Below are 10,039 nucleotides of genomic sequence, written 5' to 3'. Positions count from 1 at the left end.
TAAGACTGCAATGAAATAGTCTCATAGTTTGGTCTTTAATATCCAAAAAAATGCGAGAGGATTGTCATTGTTGTCCACAACAGTCTGCAGCAATTTATTTGTCATGTAAACATTACAATACTGTCAGGCCAGTATAAAACTCAATCATTCTTTTTCAATAATGGCGATGTTGTATTTATTTCTGGTGGATGTTGAGGTTTTTGGTCAAGTAGCGAATTGGCCATTCAATTCCATCATCATCTTTCTGTATCAATACATCTCCAATACCTATATCCCTGGCATCAGGCGCAATTTTCGAAGAATTTCAAAATATTTGGTGCAGATAAAACTGGTGCGGTGAGTAGACCTGCTTTAAAATTCTCAAATGCCTCCTGGCATTGTTCTGTCCATCACAATTCTTCATTCTTCTTTAATAAATCCAGCAGTGGTGCCAATATGCTGCTGAAGTTTGCAACAGACTTCTGATAGAATCCATTCAGTTCCAAAAATCAATGCACCTCTTCGAGAATGGTCGTGGAAATTCCTCAAAGCCCTTCATCTTTGTGTTCCATGGGGTCAACCTCCCATGTCCAATGCAATGTCTCAAGAATGTCCCTCTGCCTTCGCAAATTCTGTTTTCTTTAAGTTTATTACCAAGTTTGCTTCTTGTAATCGTTCAACATGCTCTGCCAACTGTAACATGTAATCTTTCAATCACTTACTAAAGATCACTACATCATGCAAGCTGCGCAATTTGGTTATCTGGCCACAGCTCTGTTCCTGAGTCTTAAATGTGGATGTTGCATTATTCATCCATATGGAATACTCGATAACGTTTTTTGTCATCTCCAGTATCTTTACGAGATAGCTTAACTGACTCCACTTTTTTTATTAATTTGAAATTGGCAACTAAACCTGGCTTTGAAGGAATTTCTTAACACTGGTGGCAAATCTAATATGTCATCGCCACGGGAAATCTTCAAAGTTTCAGAGCTTTTAACTGCCACCTGCTTCACTTTATGTTGCGCTCTTCAGATACTGTTTAGCTAACTCACCTACTCCATCTACACTCTCCTTCACCTCTCACATATAATCCAAGTGCGAGATTTCCAGCTTCGATCCTCTCAATTTATATTTAATTTATTTTAAAGGACCTCTCAACTAATGTACGAATGTTATCTCAAAGGAAGTAAACTGAGTAGATTTATTTGGGTCATCTCTCATGTCAAAACAATATAATGGGACAAAATTATTCCAATCATTCGGTTAATCATAACAGTACGCTGTTAACACGGTCTTCAGCGTCTGATGATAACTTTCCAAAGCTCCCTGGGATTCAGGATGGGACGCACTTGATTTGTAATGTTGTATGCTGAATCTATCCATGACTTTCTTAAACAGCTGAGCGCTAAAATTAGTCCCTTGGTCTGAATGAATCTCTCTGTGTCGCCCAAAGCGAGTAAAGAAAGCTATAAACCCCTTCCCCTCCCTTTTTATCTAAACATTCCGTAATGGAATTACCTCTGGAAATCTGGTAGACACATCCATTATGGTCAGCAATTATTGGTTTCCAATTCTATTTTAGAAACGGGAGCTCCACAATTAATCATAACCCACGTGGTGTTCTTCGAACGCGGGAGTTGGCAACAAAGGTGCTGGTTTTATTACTGTCTGTGACTTGCCTACCATGGTATGTATGTCATGTACAAAAGAAACTACGTCCTTGTACATTCCAGGCCAGTAGAAATGTTTCTGTACCTTAGCCTAAGTCTTCCGTACACCTAGCTGACCGCCTGCAGTTAGTTTATGTGCAACCCATAACACTGCATGCTACCGGTAATGCAATCTGGTGCATTTCAGCCCAATTTCCTTCTGCAGTAACCTATCAGGGTCTCCATTTTAATTTTAGGATTCTATCTTTAAGTTAATAACGTTCAACAATATATTCTGATTCATTTTCTGTGTGTGTGCATGAGTGTGTGTGTGTGTGTATATCTGTTGTAAGTCCATTAGCCTTTCTGTACTAAACACCTCTGCCTGATCCTCTGCCTGTTCAGGTTTTTTTTCCTGCACCGTTACATCAAACAGGGGGGCAGTTCACTGAGCATCAACTCATTTGTCTTTTTCGTTCGTTTTTCCTTCCTGCTGTAACTAATGACAGTGGGATCTTGTTATTATACTGTCTGGAAAAATTCCTAGGTAATTTTCTTTTAACCCACCAATTCCCTAGTCTTCCTTTGGCTTCTCCACCACAAGGGGTTCCTCTCCCACCTCGCCTCCTGCTAAATCGTTCCCAAGAACAAACTGTATTCCTGGAATTGACACTCTGTTACTCACTGTCACTGTTACTTCCCTAATCTTGATTTGGCATTCCATCCTGATGTTACACAAGGGAATGCTTAATTTCTGTCCCCATTCCACAAATTAACACTCTGTTAATTAACATGCCAGAAAGAGTCAATAAACTTTCATGTCTGACTATTAGAGGGTGAGAGAAAGTGAGGGCTGCAGATGCTGGAGATGAGAGTTGAAAAATGTGGGGCTAGAAAAGCACAGCACGTCGGCAGCATCCGAGCGGCAGGAGCGTTAACATTTCAGGCATAAATTCTTCATCAGGAAAGTGGGGGAGGGGGTAAGGGAGGGGGAAGGAGGTTGACAAATAAATGGGAGGCTGGGGTGGAGCTTGGTGGAAGGGAACTTGGAAGGCGATAGGTATATACAGGTGTGGTGTGATGGTGAATGGTCGGAGAGGAGGGTGATAGGACACCTATCGGCGTTAGGACAGCTGGAACCCTCAAACTGTACAGCATCCCCGATGACTTCACCAAATTCCAAATCTCCCCTCCACCAACCTCTCCCAGATCCCACCGTTCAACCTAGCACTGCCCTCTTGAACTGCCCTTACTGGCCATCTTCTTTTCCACCTATCGACTCCACCCTCCCCTCTGACATATCACTATCACTCCCACCTACATCTTCTTATTGCCTAACAGTGACCCTCCCACCAGCCCAGCTACTACCCTCGAATTTATCTTTCAGCCCCATTATCCTCCCACCACAATCCGAATGATGGGTTTCTGCCTGATATTCGATTGTCCTGCTGTTCGGATGCTGCCTGATCTGTTGTGCTTTTCCTGCTCCTCACTTCTCAACTATTACAGACTGAGCAGATCCCGTATATCACAAAATTATAACGTCTTGTCCTTCTCCCCCTGTTCTTTTTGAGTAAACTTTACCAACAGAGGTGAATTCTTTGGAGAGATCAGGCATTGAATCCATACCAAGCCCATGCCTAGGACGTGCAATTTCCTGCAGCTCCTCGGCTCCACTTGGGGTTTCCTTTACCAGTTTCACTAATGCCACTGGGCTCAGCCTCTTCTACCACATCTTTTCCCAAACTGTCTTCCTTCAACGCCCAGTACGGTGTGTCCCAGCTTATTGCAGTGAAAACAACTTATTCCCTGTGCCCTTCTTAAACCACCAACACTGCAATATTATGTGTTGCACTCCCTTATAGTGAGAGCACCTGAGGCCTTTCACCACCTTTCAAACCCCCATGGGCTTCTTTCTTCACCTGTGGTAAACTATTGTACGCTACCGTTCGCTTTGTAATGTGTGAACTTCCCTTCTCCCAGTTTCTATCACTCACAGGATGAAAATCCTGCCAGAACCTAAATTTCATCACATGCCATTTTTACCTGCCTATTTACCTGCCATTTCTGCCGCACTTCTCACTTCTTGAACTTTCTGTACATTCACATGAATTCTTACGATCTCTGGGAGTGAATCTTTTAACTTCTCCAGCAGATTAATCTCCCTTCAAGCCTCACACGTCTTATCCATTTTTAACGCCAGAACCCACCTACCAAAATGCCTGTGGTTAATTGTTTCAAACTCAATATAAGTCTGACCTGGTTCCGTCTCTATTTTTTGGAAATTCTGTCTATATGCTTCTCGTACCAATTCATAACAAATCAAAATAGTCAGTTTGACATCTTGATAATCTCTTGAGCCCTCATCTGACAGCGCTGCACATACCTCACCAGCTGTGCCCACCAGCTTAGTCTGAACTAGCATTAGCCACACATTCACTGGACACGTCATCTGCCGAGCCATTTTTTCAAATGAAATAAAAAAGTTTTTGACATTTTTCTCACCGAAATATGGCAAGTTACTAACCTAGTTGCATACATCCCTACGTTCATCCTTCATCTCCATCCTGTTAATTTAACTTTCTTGTCTAATTCCCATCTTCTGAATTTCAAATCCCCTCTCTCTTTATTTTTCCTCACTTTCTCTTTCTTCTCTCTCTGTTTTCGTCCCTTTATTTATCTTCTAACTCCAGTTGCAACATTTGCAATTTAAGTTTTTTTTAAACTCTACTGCAGTTGCCTATTTCTCTGATACATCAAAGTGATTTACCAACTCCATTACAATTTCAGCTTCCCTTTTCTTCCTGGTTAAACTCAATTGCAACCTATTTGCTAATTCTAAAAAATATCCTCCTTCTGTCTTTCTAAAATTTCTTGCAAAGTTTGGGAACCTCTTTAGTAATGTTAAAAGACATTTCCCTCACTTTTAATTTAACCAACCACAAGTAACAAAATTAAACAAATTTTCCCACTGGTTTTATTTGAAGATCAATGTCACTAATTGCAATGAGTTGGAATTTTCTGGGACCTTTTGTATCTCAAATCTGTTCAAGTCTGTCCAAATCCCACATGGCAAGGCCCCAAACTGTGATGACATCAATGTCGAACCCCTCTGTTAATTAAAACCCCTCACCTAGAAAAGCTCACTTCACATCATAATCTGTTAAAACGTGAGCGACAGAGAATTCCTAAATTCCACTGATAAACAAAAAGGTATGTGTTCAGAAGTTTCGTAACCATGACTAGGTGACATCATCAGTGACAGTCTCTACTGAAGCTCTGGTGGTATGTCTCGCCGCTCTATTTATAGGTATTGGTTTCTTAAAGTGGGTGATGTCCTTTACGGTTATTTTAACAAGAGAATGTAGACAGGATCTAAATTGATGCGTTTATTGATGTACTTCTGGTTAGAATGCCATTCCTCTGAGAAGGTCCTTGCGTGTCTTAGCATGTGTGTGTGCTTTGTCCCAGTCAAAGTGGTGCCCTTCTTTGTCTATATGTATGGAACTTAGTGATAGTGGGTCATGTCTTTTGGTGGCCAGTTGGTGTTCGTGTATCCACGTAACACGACAACAGGACAGTTTCAATGTTAGAAAAGTGGTTTTATATTAACTGTTTAATGAATGTGTGTGTGCAGTACGTAGCGTTTTTCACATGTGCACAACATTTTGTAAATGAACTACAGAGACACAGTTAACGAAAACTGATGCATACGATGTATAAAATTGATAAAGCATTAAAACATGATTTGATCCTCACAACGTTCCATCCATTTCTGGGATTCCCAATTCTAATCTCTCAGTCTTACCAGGATGTGTGCTTCAAATTCTTGATTCTAGTGTCCCATCTTATTTTAGTTAATCCCCTTTCTACCGGTGTTTCAAAATGTTGGCCTGCTGGGTTCTTTCCGAAGCTAGTGTCAGTCACATTATTGGAGATAAATATTCTGGCATCAGACTCAGCATTTCAATATATTACTCTGTTGTACATGCACTGTACAAAGGACCACAGCACACAGGCATTGCCAAAACATTAGGGGATGTTCATCTACTTCTTTTGATAATGTAGTTTTAGCATTTTCCACATCTCCATATCTATATCCTCTCTCTCGTTCTCCCTTTGTATCTAGTTAAGAAATCCACCAATTATTCTTCGTGTCCCATCTCTCAAAACTCCTTTTTTCAGTTTATAACTAACGCTCTCTTCAAGATGTAATGTAATTATAATTGAGCAATGTAACGACAAGGACATGCGGGAGGAGCTGGCCAGAGTTAATTGGAAGGGGAGCTGAGCTGGAAAGACCATGCAGCAGCAATGGGAGGAGGTTCTCGGGATAGTTTGGAAGATAATACCAGAAATGCAACCCCAAGAACTTGAAACATACTCATGGGAGGATAGGACAGCCGTGAGTGACAAGGCATCAAACCAAAAGAGAAAACATATGATGTGGTGAAGATGATTGGGAATCCAGAGAATTCATTTGCTCTGAAACTACATAACGCTGGCATCACTGACACGACAGAACTCTTAATCATGGTCAGGGAAAGAAAGAGGAAAATATTCACTTTAAACACAGAAGATGGTATTTCTCAAGGAAAAAGATTCAGGTGAATTAAACATTTGAATTAAGATCAGTTAAATGCTTTTGCGAAATGTGTCAGATTGGAAGCAACACCCGGGGAGACAGATCCTCAGCAGAATGAGAGTTTGAAAATTGAAGTATTACCACATCAGAAACCAGGTTAGGTCACTGAGTGCAGGGCTGATGGGTGAATAGGTCTCAGTGAGAATTGGGGAACAGACAGCAGAATTGCATTGCAGATATCGCAGTTCGAAACTGTGTATTCATATGCTGATGTGGACCACAGCAGCAGGAGAGGTAGACCTGCATTCAACTACAACCTGTAACTTTTTGCCAGGATAACACCTCAGTCTGCCATTACCATCAACACCATCTATGGCTCAGTGATGATGTGGGTGAACAGGTCAGTCAGAATCACATGAACTTTAACCTGATGCTAACTCATTAAAGCTACCAGACTTGACCAACAGATCTGATCGAAGCTCTGCAGTCCTGTCACATTCAGTCATAAATGATGATGGACGATTAAACAAATGACTGGAGGAGAGGGCTCCACAAACATTCCGATCCTAAATAATGGATAGACCTGCACATCAGTGTAAAAGTGAAGGATGTTTTATCTGCACCATCTTCTGCCAGAAGTGTTGAGTCGATGATACACCTCACCCTGATCATGATGCCCACAAAATCACAGATACCAATCTTCAACCAAATGGATTCGCTGCACGTGACATGAAGAAACAGCTGAACGCAATAGATACGACAAAGCAATGGACCCTGACACCATTCCTGAAATGGGACTGAAGACTTGTGCTGCACAACAAGCCGTGTTCCTGGGGAAGCTTTTTCATTCCAGCTCCAACTCTGACATCTCCCTGTCAGTGTGGAAAATAAGTCAGGTAACTCCCGTCCCTTAAAACGGGAATAATTACAATCTGACCAATTACCACCCCCTCAGTCCCATCACGACAGTCAAATTGGTGTGAGTTCTTACTGACAGAGCTGTCATGCAGCACAGAAATAACCAGCTCAATGATCGGTCCCCATGTGGAGATGGTGCTGTGGTGGAAATATCACTGGATTACTAATCCAGACCAGGCTAATGCTCGAGCAGCGGGTGGAAGTTAAACACAATTAATAAAATATCGAGATAAAAAATCTGGTGTCTGTAATAGTGACCTTGAAGCCAATATCGATTGTAAACAGAATATCCTTCTCCAATGTACTTTTAGGAAGTGAATCTCCCGTGATTTCCTGGACTGGCCTAAAAGTGGCTCTAAAAACCCTGACATGTGATAAACAGTTCAATGGTCTCTGAAACGGCCAAGCAAGGACACTCATTTGTATCAAACTACTCCGAGGTCTGAAAGGATGAAACCGGACAGAACATCCATCCTCAGCATCAGTATCGGAAAAGGGAATGGGAACACAGTCCTGTCGACCCTGCAGAGACCCCCTTCCTAACACCTGAGAGCTTGTGACAACATTTACTGAACTTCCCCACAGACTGCACAGAAAGAGCGGGAAAGGAGTTGGCCATCTATCACATTGAGCTTCCCCATTCTAGTTCATGGAAAAAATCTCCTCAATGCACTTACCTCACATGATATAAATATCTGTTAATATGAATAACCTTGGAAAACGATAAAATAGGAAGTGCAGTAGAACGTTTGGTCCATTCAGTTTGCTAACCAATTCAATGTAATAATGGTTGGCCCTTCATTTCCATACCGTATTCCTGCTCTCTTCCCCATCCCTTTACTGTCTCAAAATCCTTATTTATAATCAGTGTCTCCGTTTCCAGGTGCAAGCGAATTCCCCAGGTTCCCCAGTCAGTGAGAGCAGACATTTATTATCATCTCAATACAGAGTGACTGCCTGTACCTAATACTGTGGTTCCTTGTTTTAAACGTCCCAGCCTGGAGAATTATCATCCCTGCTTCCAATCTGTCTCACCCTGTCAGAGTTCTGTATATTTCAATGAGATCTCCACTCATTTTCCTAAACCCCATGGAATACTGGCCCAGACACCCCAAACTCTGCTCCCACAATAAATAAGTTTCTGGAATATCTCAGCTAGTCTAGCACCATCTGTGAAAAAAAATTAGAGTTAACATATCTGAGGAAGGGTGACCAGACCCAAAACTTTAACTGATTTTTCTTCACAGATGTTGCATGACCTGCTGAGCATTTCCAACAACACCTGTACAATTTTAAAGGGAGTTGTTTGGAATATATCCCTGAGAGTAACTTTATAAAGTGCGAGTGAGACCACATTTGGAGTAATGACAGAAGTTTTGGTCCCTTTATTTAAGGAAATGTATCATTCCATTAGAGGCATTTCACAGAAAATTGACTGGGATGAATCCTGGTTTGCAGGGATTATCTTTTAAGAAAAGATTGAAGAAGTTGGGACTCTACTCACTGGATTTGGGAAGAATGAGAGGTGATCTCATTGTAACATGTAGGATTCTTAATGAGTTTGACAGGGTAGATACTGAGAGGATGCTTCCCATCATGCAGAAGTCTGGAACCAGATTCTGGGTCAGTCACGGAATCACGGGTCCTGTTTTGGATTCGTCAATTTAAGGCAACACCGACACAGGTGAGGGGTTTCAGTAGCAATGGAGCTGGGGTGAGGTGGATACAAGCAACATTTTGAGAGATTGGAATTCCTGGTGTTTGTGATTGTGTAGAAGTCTGATCAGAAGGTCACCTTGGGGTCATATATGAGAGCAATATTGTGAAGAGTGTGGTTCTGTCTCAGATAGTTCTCAGGAAGAGGTAGGGGCTCAACAGTAAGAGAAATTAATTTGTAATAGCAACTGAAGGCAATTGGTTTAACCATTGCAACTTTCTGTTGCAGGAAATTGCAGCCAATCGCGTAGTGCGAGCGTGATGAGCAGTTTAATAACTGAGTAATGGAGAGGGATGATGGGGAGGGAGAGCTGGGCATTGACAGTGTACATGTGAAACCTAACACGGTGCTTTTGGACGATGTCACCTCCTGGCAGTATGTCGGTAAGAAACAGGAGGGACCGAGGAGAGATCCTTAAGGGACACCAAATACAAGGAATTCAGAAAGGAAAGGGAGAGTTGGGATGGAGCAGGTTTTTCTAACAACTGTGGTGTCAAATATTAGTTTGTAGCAGAATGGGAGAGAAGGACATAACCAGAAAAGGCAGAAAGATAGAAGAAGGAACAATATCTGTGAACTGAGGATGGGGAGTGATGAGGAGGAGGAGCCCAAATCCAAAAGCACTATTTCTACATTAGTGACGTCACCCAACACCACCCTAGTCAGGTCATTTACTGAAATACTCGAATATCCTTGTGTTATCTCCAGACTTCGTTATCCAAACACACTCCTGGCCAGCCTCACACTTTCAACTTACATGCAATCTCAAGAGTATCTAAAACCGTACTGCCCAAGTGCTCACTGGTACCAAAACTTGCTGATCCATCGAAAGTCTCCTATTTACAAGCAACATGTTAACATTCTCACCTTTGATGTAATTCCTGGCTGTGAACATCCGTGTATCCTGGCACCACACAACCTGTGAGACCTCAACATCTCATTTTCTTTCAGACTCCCAACGATTTGTTTATTCATTGCCCTCGTCTGTATCCCACTGCAGACATTCTGCCCTCCCCGTCTGTATCCAATAGCAGACGCTATGCCCACACCAATCAGTATCCCATTGCAGACGGTCTTCCCTTCCCCTGTCTGTATCCCAATTGTAGACGCACTCCCCTCGCTCTTCCTTCACCCGTCTGTATCCCATTGTAGACACTCTGCCCTCCCCCTGTCCTTATCCCATTGCAT

This window comes from Chiloscyllium punctatum, chromosome 46 (assembly GCF_047496795.1).
Source record: "Chiloscyllium punctatum isolate Juve2018m chromosome 46, sChiPun1.3, whole genome shotgun sequence".
Taxonomy (NCBI): Eukaryota; Metazoa; Chordata; class Chondrichthyes; order Orectolobiformes; family Hemiscylliidae; genus Chiloscyllium; species Chiloscyllium punctatum.
Note: the sequence above shows the minus strand (reverse complement) of the source record.